Here is a 13,131-nt window from a genome sequence, read left to right as displayed (position 1 = left end):
ATTTGCAAAATTTGTACATTTGAACCTTCATCTAAAATGCCAAAATATGTGACTGTTTTTTAAAATTATTAGTTTTTTATAAATCTATAAAACGTTTTGTTATAAACTTTATTAACAAAAGCAGTAGTTAACAGATATAAAAATAAGCAAGTTACATAACCATGGCAGGCTCCTGCAGTCTTTAGCTTTTCCCCGCAAATGACATACACAACATTCTTGGCTGGAGCTTTATTCAAAACACATTTCAAAGACACAACTGTAAAACATTAGACCCTTCCAAAGAGCAAATTGACTAATGGGAAGAAACAAGACAGACCTGCTATGTAAGGCAAAAGAAGTCTCCACCTAACTAAAATTCTAGTTTCCAAGAAAGCTATCACCTACAGAAGTCAGAAAGAGACAATTCTTCCCTTAACTCACTTTCTAACTTGAGATAACCACAAGTGGCTTTATACAGTCTGCAGTCCCCCTGCAGTCCCCCTCCTTCCATTTGTTCCATTCATGTCTCTGTCCCAAGACATGACATCACTGAAGGTTATAGTCAACCTACCATTCAACTTCTGAATAAAATCATGGTCATCTTCTAAAGAGCATGTTCACACCCAGTAAAGCTGGCAAATTGATGTCCCAACATGAGGCAGACAACTAGTGTCTTAGGTTTTAATGCCTTAATATTTACTCTAGGTCTGAGGTTAAATATTGGTGCACAGATATTAATTCAGAATTGAAACAGCCTGCATAATAATTCTTAATTTTTCCTCTTTTTGCCCATCTTGTTAGATTTTATTTGACAGAATTAATACAAATAGTGAGGGAGGGATGAGGAATTCACAAATCAATCAGTTGAACAAAATCTTCTCTATTTCTCTCAAAGTTTTCAGACCTTCCACTTGAACTTAATTAGCTTACTGTATTTTTAGTTACATTGTGGCCTAGCTAGAATTCATGAGCATTATCTGAACAGATGAATTTAGAATAGGAAGATTTTCAAAGGAGACATGGGTATTAAAGTGAGATTGGTGTCTTGGTGATTAAAACCAATCTCTTCAAGGGAGTATTGAACTTTTGCCACTAGAAGGCAAATATGGGAATATGGTGCTACCATCTCTGTACTTATTGTCCATTTATATGAACATGACCACTAACAACAGACTTTGAGTTGCACTGAATTCAACTCAGTAGCAATTCTAGCTGAATAACTGTTTTGCTATTGATTATAATGGAGATTTACTCAAATGAATTACTTAAATTCTCATTGAAATTTTTGTCAAATGCTGTTGGGAATTTTCCTCCTCCTATAAAACATTATGGGCCACTTTTGTTTACATAACTTCTGGGTTTAAAATTAAGCTCAAGATTGATGAACTATTGAAGAAAAGACATTTATTTGGTAAATGTTGTAGAATTGTTGGAGTGTTCTGTAAAATCATAGAAGAATGATCTGTGCCTGCACAACTACATTCTCTCTTTTGATCCATTAGTCACCTAACACTGATATACACAATGATGCAAATTTTCAAAGAATCACAAGGATAAAAGCCACTCTATGATTACCATCTTATTTTAATGATTGTGTCTACTCACATGGAGACAATTAATAACAGTAGGCCATGTGGATCATCATGCTGGGAAGATGGGTTAATGGAAAATTTCATAAGCCTCAAGGTTTTTGTTTGTTTATTTTTGGGGTGGAATGGAATAAGACAGGAAACAAGGGGGTATTGTAAAGACAAAAGGCTTTTTATAAAACCAAATACTTCAAATATCTTCAAATCCTGTCAGAAAAAGGTGTAGGACTTATGCTTGTGTAGAAGTGACTATGAAATTAAACAGTTTGGGGTTTGTTTCTGTCAGATGAAAATGTTAAATGAAGTGTTATCTCTTGAAATGTTTTGGTTGTGGTGGTGACATTGTATAAATGAAATACTTCTCAGATATATATTGGAATGTCTTCTCAAATTTAGTACTGTTTAGATGTGAAGAGCTGGCTTCAGCCTATCTCAATCTCTGTAATTTAATTCCCAGAATCAACATTTTTGGACCATAATTATAATTAATAAGCATAATCTGTCTGGTTGACTTTTTTCTATTGTGTGCTGTTAAATAGTGAGATTAAACAGGAAGATTAAGGTTCCCTCACATCTTCTAAGATGACACTGAGACAGTACCATACATTTTTTCACTTTTATAGGGACAACACATATTTGCAGAAATAATGAGAGAATGAGAGTAAAGTCAGAATAGAAGGGAAGAATGCATGTATTTTACTCCAGCTGTTATCAAATAGTTTTACTGGTTTTCTTAGCTGCAGCAGGAATCAAGGTCATCCACAGTTTATAACAGCTCTTCCCTGATTGTAGATGACATTACATCAGAAAGCACATTTAGTTATTTATGTTTCATTTCTCTTTAGTTGTCTTATAAAAATTGCTTCCTAACATTCTCTGGAACAGAGAAAGAATCTGACTTCAAAAAGTAGAAGAAAATTAGCACCCACTCTAAAAATGCATATGAAAATATTGTACGCCAAACTTGCTACCGAAGCAAATATAAATAAAGGTAGGTCTCTGTCTTAGTGATGTTACCTCATTTAAGATAAAGAATAATTGGAATTCATATATGTGATCAACATTTCCATCTGCTGAGTAATGAACAAATTAACAAGGCACCTACTGAGTTGTCTTAAGATACTACATGTAAAAAGAACTAATTATTACTCTCTTTGGAATACAAATCTCCATTCATGGCAAGCTGTGTTGCTGACTGTGGAGAAAATGGAGGACAATACCGGGGAGGTATATTTTTATGAAATGTCACACCCTTCTTAAAGGCTTTGACAGTGACAGTCCTTCAGTGAAGAAGGGAAAGTAGCCTGAAGAGTCTCCACATATCCCTTTGTGTTTGTTGGTGAAATTTCAGTTTTCTTAAAGGTTCATTTATACCATACCCATCAGCATAGCATCTGATCTTATTCCAGTAGCGCATTAGGCAATATGACAAATATCTGTCTCAGTTTAGTTCCCTCTTCCTCTCCCCGGGAGAGAAAGACTAAATGAATATAGATGCACAGGGATAAATTCAGACCTGCTGTAAGTAATTGTGATTCCATTGATGTCAGTGGAGTTGCACCCTACCACTTTTGATTTGAAACTGGAACAGAGAGACGCATTGTTCTTTGCAAAATAAAAATAAACAGTATGTGAAGATGTTTCCAAACATTTCAATAATATTATCTAGGACAGATTCTGCTCCCACTTAACACTATACAAATCCATTTGAGTAAATGGTGTTACACAACTATAAATGGAATCAATCCTATACAAACATACAGCTTACAAATGGCTCTGATTGTCGGATATGCATTTATAGATGTACGGAGATCAATATGCAAGCCTGCAAGTTTGGCCTTCTGTCTTTTAACAAATAGGTCAGTGGGATGAAATGCCTTTGTGTAAACCGTCCTTCACAGTTTTTGTGTACTCTGTATTTTCAACTGAAACTAGAAATTAAAAAAAAAAAGTTAAAATAATTTTTTCAGGTGAGCTGCTTAGGATTTCCTGTGGTCTTATGAGCCACATGTACGCCACTGAACACAGTCTCAGGATCATCAAGATAGGATATCACTTTGGTTCACATCTTGGTGTGATAGACCCTATTTCTAATTTATCCAAGGAAGTAATAGATTGAAAATATAAATAATTTATAGCAAAAATTCTTTGAAGTTAGCATACATACGAAAGTGAAACAGCCTAAGTTTCTGTAAAGTAAGCTTGTGGGAATTCCCTATTGTTTGACTGGGAGCTTCCCAAAAATGATGGGTATGGTGATTGCTTACTTTGTTAAGAAGAAAAGTGATGGTATTTTTCATCCCTCTTTTGTGAGGTTTTAACAGAACTGACCAATGTACTGCATCAATGTACTGTGTTTAGCAAATAAAAAAGGGTTTTTGTCAGTGTAGTGTAGTCAGTCAAGTAGAACTTTAAGATTTAGATATATCCATCTTTTAAGTAGTTGATGAGAAGAGTCACACATTTATTCTTGTTTGTATCTCTACTTTTTAAGAAGTGCATAAATTATGATTTTGGTTAATTCCATAGGAGAAAAGAGTAAGCAGTTTCTTTATTCTGTTTCTGTTCTTTCTCTTAGATTCATACACAGAGCCTTCATCAAGCCATATTCCTTTTTATCGTGACCACTCTCAGCTGGCAGGTCTGACTACTCACTGGTGGCCAGCACATGAAACATCTCTTTGCCATGACACTTGCTGCCCTAAGGAGCCCCTCATTCCAGCAGAGGAGGAAGCTTTCCAACACTTCTGCATCTGAAAAAGAATTCTTTGTATGGGCCTGGTTGTTGATGAGAGCTCTGCTTGTGATTGGACTAAAACACACACAAAAACTGCTATTAGCACATGGCTTTATGGAGTCAAAACCTTTTGGCCAGATCTTTCCTGCTCTCAAATGCAAATATGCCTTTTTGTTGCATTTTTTGTTGTGTTCCATCTCTGTGTAATGGCAAGGGCTAATATTATGCTGTTTCTACTGTATCTCAAGGTTTCAGAAACTCAGGAACAAGGTCTAGAGAGAGCTTGTCCCACAGGTTTGGAATGTTATGGATTTATTGTGGGTACATCCAGCCATAGCATAAAGATCTAATTAAATTTTCACTGCAGTAAGTGAAAATTTCTGTAATTTTAAAGGCCTTTCGTTTATGAACACCACTAATTTAACTAGATGCAACTGGAACACTGAAAAGTCTATTTGTAATTGTTTTAACACAAAGTATTCATAAGCTCCAAGCCCCATTTCTGGGAATGACTTCCTATGGAGATTTAAAAGATTGCTATGGAGGTCTTTTGCAAGAGACGAAATTTTCTTTTTCAGAGCAATACTACATGGACCAATTCTAAATGGGTTTATGTTGGAGAAGAAAAAGAAAAATGCTATCAATACAATTGCTGCCTTTTTCATCTTGACTCTTTCATCTTGACATCTTAACATCTTGGTGATTTGCAAGTTACAAACTCCTGCTTCATATGTCTTGAGGTTATCTTTTCATGATTAATGCCACCATGTTTTCTAGAGACAGAAATTTGAGATACATTTCCCTCACTTGTAGTCTTAGCTGTATGAATTTTTTTTTGTTTGTTTGTTTCTAATATGTTTTTAGTTACCTACCATGGAGGAATTCTTTCAACCCTATGTTGACCTATCATTGATCATAAAGGGTGGTCCTTTCTCCAGATTCTGGCTCTAGTCCTCTTAGCTGGGAGCAAGGCTTAATAAAACTGAAACAATAAATATCTTATATCTACATAACACTTGAATCCAAAAAGAGTTTAAAAAGCAAGGATGAATTCATTTACCACTGAAATGCCAGCCACCTCTGGGGTAGAACACATGGTTCTTATTTTCACAGAGCTAAGCAGCTGTTTAACAGTATGAAACAACAGTACATTATAGTTTAAGTCATGAAATGAAGAATAACCCTGTATCCAACTGAAATGTAAGATTAAACTTAGATGGGGGGGGAAATAATTACCCAAATTGGTAAAACGATCAGAACACAAAGACTAACCCTGCTATTTTGGCAAAATGGACCTTCAAAACACTAAGCACTGAGTGTGGTAAGAAACTTAATTTTTCATTACATCTAAGAGCTGTTATCTTCAGTTAGATTGAATTTTCTGCAGCAAAATTATTTCATATTTAAAAATGTTGGTCCATCAATATCCAGACTTTCTGTGGAAAACACGTGTCATTGAGACAGAAAACATTCTTTTGGAGTCCGTTGTGGAATTTCTGATCAAATAGAGACTGAGCCAGTACCACTAGAAACCTGACTGTTATGCACATCTCCCAGGATGTGGGAGAATGAATTTCAAGTTCCTGTTAAGATTACTTCACAGCGTAGACTTGGACCTGGGTTTCCTACGTCCCAGAGGAAAGCCCTTAATCCTAGACTTACAGCTATTCCAATCATGTTTTCTTCTTATTTTCCCATGGAAAAAAAAAAATAAAAAAAATTGAAAGGTCTTGGGTTTGGCTCAGTGTAGAATGTGAATTTTGCAATTTCAAAAACTTTCCTGGAACAGGAAAGTTATTTTCCACCCAGTTTACCTCCTGCTGCAATGTATTCGTTTGCAATATGATGAAAAGTTACTGAATTTACTGCAATATTATCTTAGAGGGAAGACAATTGTTCGGTAGGATTCATATGGGTTTATATTATACTGAAATGTTTTTATACTTCCAGTATATAGCCTATACTTCACGCTAGGTCATCAGAAAATTTAATCTCAAAGTGGCAATATATCTAGCAATTGTAGCAATCAGCTTTTAAAATATGCTGCCAGTAATGCTAAAATGAGCACACACCTACCTGCTCTTAAGGTGAAGTTAATAATCCTCACAAGGAGCTGTTTACAGTAGCCAGTAGGAGAACACCACTAGAGGGGCTTGTATGTCCCCCTTCCTTCCAGGATTAGCAACGTGACCATGCCTGGCAGAGAGACCTTTTCACCTTCTTCTCTGTTGGGCAGGTTAAGGAGTCAGAAGATATTTTTGTAGTTAAGGAATGCTATCCCTTTCTTTCTTTTTTGCAATCACTTCCAGTAATATTTATGTTCTTAAATGTCATTCCTCATACTGGTGAAAATTAGTATCTTTTGTCGATCAGGAGTCCAAAAAATAGATTTAAGACTGTTTACATGTTTCAAATCTCTCCAGGTCAGATGTCAACAAAATTCTACCACTAATGAACAATGTTTGGTTTGATTCTATGATGATTATTCCATTCTATATCAATGCACTGAGCCTTCAGGTCTAATGAGGTCTATGGAGTGCTGCAGATTTTTAGTATTTATTAATCTGTCAAATTCATTAAACAGATTAGTGAAAGAGGTGGTACACCATTTTAAAGAAACATCTATTATTTTCAGCAATATAATTTCTGCCTGGTATATGGACACCAAAGGTGTTGAGCCCAGGAACTGTGTAGTCAAAGAACACATTTTACTGAGATTTGGATGAGCTCAAATTATTTGTGCAAACCCATTGGCACGGAAGTTTAGCATTGAAGAAACTTGAGTCTAAAGATTCCTCAAGTCTCTTGTTCTCTTAAGGCCAACTTTTATGAAAGTCAATGGAAGGCTAGTTTCCAACAAAATTAATGACTGTATATTAATGGTTATTCACAAAATTGAATTGTTTGGTCTTTGAGGAAAACACTAACCCTTTCTATTGTATTTGGACCACAGGAGGAGCAGTAATGTCTTTAAGCAAGGTAGGAATGGTAGTTTGGGGTTTGGGAGAGAAAGACCAACTCCAGTAACAAGAAAACAAATTATCAGAAAGATTAGTCAGAGAACGACAAAAAAGAAATGACAGCATACACAGCTTCTCAACATAAATCTTATCTCTAGTCTGATGGACTAGATACTGAGGCCTTTATAGTTAAATCAAATTCAACTTCATTTGTCATGTGTATAGTTACATGTATACATAAATGTAACATGTAGAAAAAGACAACACCAACATAAAAATATATTAGATGTTCTTGTTAAGAATAAACAAACATTGCCTTGTTTGGCAGAATTTTCAAATGCATATTGCTTCCTTTATTTATTTTTTTATTACAATAAAAATGTGTTTTGTATTAAATCTATTGTTATAAAGAAATTAAGCCCTGAAATCTGCCAGCATGGCTTTTTTTTCCATGAAGTGGGGAAAAAAAGTCCTCCTGTTTTAGATACTTGAAAACATTAGAAATCTGAAAATGAAAAGACCAGCCTTTGCGTAGCAAATTACTCCATAAAAATAAAAAGAATTCTTCTGTGTGAACTTAAATGGTTTGAAGGCAGAACATAGCAGAAGAGAATAGCGTGCATGGTCATAAAGGAAAACAGAGGGTTTAAGTCAATCTTTACAGATGTATCAGAGCCATTCAGGAAGAAAAATAATAAAAAATATATAAATCAGAGGCTATTTCACAGAGGTTTGGGTCTCATTCCGACTCTGCTGGGACAAAGATTGTTAAGCCTGCACTTGTAAGGAAAATTCCAAGAAAATCCTTACAAAAAAGTCTTTTCCTTCATCTGTTCCTTAACTTTCAGCAATACGGACAAAATTTTACAGCCTTTCATCTGTATTAAGGGGTATGACTTGCAAGGCCTAAGCTTTCAAACTTTACTGTGCAGGGAACTTAGGTTATCCTTTCATCCTCTGCTATGATTTAACCTACACTTCATACTACACCTTACAATGCCCTTGTGTCCATCTACATTTTTTTACTGTCACTAATTCTGTGTAGCAGGTTCCGTATAACTCAGTGATATCAAGCTGTGCTTGGATTCTGCTCTGCAATGTGCTTTCCAAATTCTTAATACAAGACAACCTTTGCTCCAGAGAGTAAAGCATTAAAAGCAATAGAAGACTGACAGGAAGCATGTAATCTTACAATTTCTTCTGTCCAAGATCCCAGGATCATCCAGTGGGAAAACTAGAAATTGTGTCTTATCTCTGAGTCCCTGAACACAGCTTGCTGTCTCTTCTTGCCTGATTACTCCTTTCTCCCCCAGGAACTTTCTTAGAGGCTGCTGTAGCTGCCTCTGAACATTCAATTCAGTAAGAGTAAAACATGCAGGTATCACCCAGGTCACTTGTCAAGGTAGAAATGGTCTGAGTGTTCAGAATGGTCTGAGTGTTCAGAGAAAAGAGTTATTGAAGATAAAATATGAATATATTTTGCTTTTTTTTTCATTTTCAGCAGTAATCAGTGATAACAGAAGGGGACAGTCTTGAGCATAATTCATTTGCACTTTAACAAAACCTTTCACAAAATACCCATCAAGGAGCATGGTGAGATCCATGATGGCATCAGTATCTGATAGGTGAAAAGACTTAATGATTAGATGTGTGACAACATACAGATAGTATAAATCTAAGGCTTGAAGGAAAGGCTTCTAGCAGAAATAAAAAAATTGAGGGCCTGTATGACTTGGGGTCAAGGCCAGATCTGCTCAAGAGCTATGTATAGACTTTATGCTTTGTGCATTTTCTGGTTGTGAGTTGAATTGCTGCAGTGTCCTGCTTCATCATGAGGCAGCTGCACTCAAGTTTAAGCAAAACTGCCAGCTTTCCAGTGGATCTTAGGAAGAAAATTTAAAAGAAACTCCAGCCTATATGAAGGTACCTTACTGAAGGTATTATGTGGCAGCTGTGGTCTGTCACACAGCTTTTTCATGTATATTCTGCAGTTTGAAATGGCTGGAGGTACCACTCAGCAGAGGGGTTACACAATTTTTTATGTACCAAAATCTGGGTAGGCCTGGCTGGTGTAATGAAGCTATAGATGTCTGAGTAAAATTGTAAGAGACCTGTGGTTGCTTCAGGCTGCCAAACCCAAGCTCTGCTTTCAGTCTACAATATTTAGTAAGGCAGCACAGTCAAGCTACCACCCATGTCTGTAGCAGACATCACATTGTGAAGAGATATTGGCAGTCCTTATATATTATTCTGCTTGCTTAGTAAGTTTGGAAGCCTGTCTGCTTTCAGCTGGTTGTCATGTCATAGCTGAAAGCAGTCTTTGATGTGAGTTTGAAATGATGCTTGTGGGCACAGCCCTTCATCTACTGCAAAATGTTTATCTGTGTCCACACTGCAACTGTGCAAATATTGACTTGGAGTTTCTACTGTCACACTGGACAATGCTATCAAAGAAACACACAGATCCTTATGTTTGAGGAAGTATAGGGATATGGGCAAGGACCCATTTTGGGTTGTCTTCCCACAATAAGGTAAAAGTAGGGACTTTCAGAGTCTGTTGACTACACTGGTGGAAGGTGAACACACCACTGAGATGAGCTTAGATGAATGTCTTTCAAAGAAGGAAGCACCAGGGTTAGGGAGCTTATGGAATGCAGATTTACCAAATCAGATGAAGAGATTTTTGGCATAGCCTTGCAAATCTGATTATGGGGTAGCACAAATTTGGCATACAACCGAAATTTTCTTTCCTTATGGGCAGAACTTGAAATTGTCCTAGCAGTGAGGAGATCATTCCTGAATAGGATTAGCTTGGCTTTTATTCTCAAACAGTTTTATCCCTGCTAATTCATAGGATGCTCTTTTTTTTTTTTGTCTCACATAAGAAGTCCACATGTATTATCCTTTGCAAGACAGAAGAGACAGAACTTAAATGAAATCCAGTCTCAAACACAATGGGGATGTTCTAGCGAGCATGGTGGCCCACCCAGATTTTGGAACTCTTTACAGTCTGAGGAGCATGCATTGGTGTGGGAAATGTAAATTTTGATTAAATAACTAAGGCCGAAGACTTGCTTCTATCCAAGTTGATGTAAGGGGCCTGTAAACTCTTGGTATAGTTTTCATGAAGAAATTGCAAAACCAAAGGTTCATTCTAGCTTAATATCTCTCAAAACAGATGACAAAAATCAAAGAGAATGAATGATCTGTTAATTAGGTTAGCTGCTTTGGACTCTGGAAATGTGTTGCATTTAGTTTCCTACACATCCAATGACTTGATTTTCAAATCCTTGCCAGTCATCTAAGGTGTCCTATGTCACCTTTAGATAATTTATTTGTATACATTCATTATAGATGCCAAAATGTCTTTAAGACACATTTTCCTTCCTGGCAGGTTAATTCCTAATATTTGCAATAATTTTGGCATCCTGATATTGCCACACTCAGAGTGTGAGAGTCTACTTCTTTTCCATCCCTGGATATAGGTCAAGACCATGCTGATTTGGTATGGAATTACTACACTGCAGGAGATGTAGAAATGATTACTTGCTTGCAAGCAAGCAAGAAGGAGGAAAGTGGCTAGTTTGCTCCTGATGTGAAGCAACAGAAATATAGAGTAATTTTTAATTAAAGAGCACACAGTAAAAAGGTGCTGCTATGATGGACACCACTGCCCCATTAGAGGGTCAAACAGCAGGGAGACACATGAATTACTAAAATATAATACTGGGAACTATCACTGTAGAATTTTAGTCTGTCATTCCTTCTGTGTTGGGACAGGATCCAGAGAGCAGAGGTAGTACTGTCTTTTGTCTCAAGATTTCCAAATTTCTTTTAAAAACTCTTCCAAAATAGTAATTTCACAAATCATCTTAGAAGTGCCGCAGATGAACAGAATTATTGACTGTTAGGAACATGATACTCACTTGCTAGGAAAATAACAAAGTGAGAGTACTAGCAATTCTAGTTGAATACTTCTAGTGTATGCTGCCGCCTTCATCAAAACCAGAGAAAGTACATTGTGGGAAAGCAAAGAAGGATAAAAAACAGCAGAACAAAAAGTTTGGATGTTAATGTGCAGTTTTTCTAGTTTGTTTTCCAAGAGACTCAAGCATGATTAAGCTGAGCAGACATTCCTTGGACAGAAGGCCAACTTTTATAACCAGGCAGGATTCTGACATTCTGAAAGAAGACAATACTTTTGAAAAAGAATTTTTGAGTCTGCCTATGACACAACAAATGACATTCAACCCTACACTGTGACTTTTCAAAGACTCTAACAGGTCAGCATATTTTGAGTTTTGAAAAATCAGTTTGCCATATATATGCACACACAAGTATACAAAACACCTGAACATTCTGGTTTGTGGTATTGTTTGTCCTAGAGTTAAGACCCCTGTGTGCTTTGCTTTGTGCCAGACTAAGAATTCTTCAGCCAGGGTATTAAAAATAATTGAAAAATTGACCTATGTACCTTGTATAAGCAAAATTCATGCTTTTTCTTTTTTTTTTTTAATGTAGGTATTTTGTAAATCCTATTTTAAAAAGGAGATGAACCTGCTGAAAAAATTGCAACATTATCTCTCTTTGCTCATGCTACAGCTTCAATTCTTTATTCAAAACTAGAGTAAATGGCTTCTACCAAAGAAGATAAAACTGGTTCACTCTGTTCTCATCTGAATGTTTTTGTCTTTATAGACTCCATTGGCAGCAATTAACATAACTAAAAATATTTGCATCCATGTTTTGTCTCATTCCCCCAGTCTTCCTGTAGCCAACAGAGATACAGTTTATCTTGTGGGTGTTACAGACCATTTTAGTTTCCTATAGTAACTATCAAGAAGTTAAGTGAAACTTACAACCTTATTTAAGCACAACAGCATATATATATGCCTGCAACTCCCCAGTGTTTGTGATTTCATTGCAACACATATTTCTTCTTATTTTACCTCCTTTATTTCATACTGAAAAATAATTCCTTAGTGGTTAGACAAATGTCACAGGACCTCATTATGTCCAATTCTCAAGGATAAGGTATCCATGAAAAGGATGTATCTGGACTATATAAGAGAATGTCTAGTTATATTTTTAGAAAGTTACTCATCAGGAAGTGTCAGAGGAGAATGATTGGAGAGAAACAGTCAAAATTCATAGGTTTCAGAGTAACTGGTTATAGATTTCTTTTATTTTTACTTTGCAAGGCATCAGCAGGCTCAGCATCTATCCACAAAATTTTTGAGAAGCCATCAAAGACTACCAGACAACTAAACACATAATTCAGATTATCTTCACCACAAGAAAAAAAAACATTAATTGAACCATAGAGTTGAGAGTAACTGAGCAAGGATACTGAGGGCATGTAGACAACAAATTAAAACAACACAACTAATTGGCAGCATTGTGAAAAATCAACTTAAAATAAAACATTATTATTAGCTGAAGGCAACTAAAAATTGACAATTTTAACAAATTCTAGTGAAATAAATAACAGATTTAAAAGTTATGTAATATGTCTGTGTTACAAATAATTTACTCATTATGTTATGATTAAGAATGACAAGACAAATTGATGATATGGTTTGCTCCTTCCTGACATTGAAAGTTTTTATGGAGTAAATGACGCCACAATATTACATATAAGTTCAGTTATCTTCGGCTTTTCCTAACAAGCAGGTCTGATTTTCAGGTCTGTATTTGCTGTGGGTAGGACTCATGCAAACCCTGAAGCTCTGAAAATCAGACTCCAAAAATACACTGAGGCATTGAGACAGCCAAAAAGTGTGGATGACAATTACAAAGAAGTGCAGGAACACCTGGAATGCTTTGTGGACCCAATCATTCAAGGAAAGCCAGAGGTCTAACTTTG

The 13,131-nt window shown here is 36.0% G+C and overlaps 1 long non-coding RNA gene across 1 annotated transcript; it reads left to right on the top strand.

The window, feature by feature from the left end:
* Positions 1 to 549: 549 nt before the first annotated feature.
* LOC135289910 (uncharacterized) lies at positions 550 to 4,403 on the top strand. Its single transcript, XR_010352645.1, has 3 exons — positions 550 to 657; positions 2,414 to 2,559; positions 4,147 to 4,403. It is a non-coding gene; the product is annotated as an uncharacterized LOC135289910 (long non-coding RNA).
* Positions 4,404 to 13,131: the final 8,728 nt, after the last annotated feature.

Source organism: Passer domesticus, chromosome 1 (assembly GCF_036417665.1).
Source record: "Passer domesticus isolate bPasDom1 chromosome 1, bPasDom1.hap1, whole genome shotgun sequence".
NCBI lineage: Eukaryota > Metazoa > Chordata > Aves > Passeriformes > Passeridae > Passer > Passer domesticus.
Note: the sequence above shows the minus strand (reverse complement) of the source record. Positions and strands in the feature narration are given on the sequence as shown.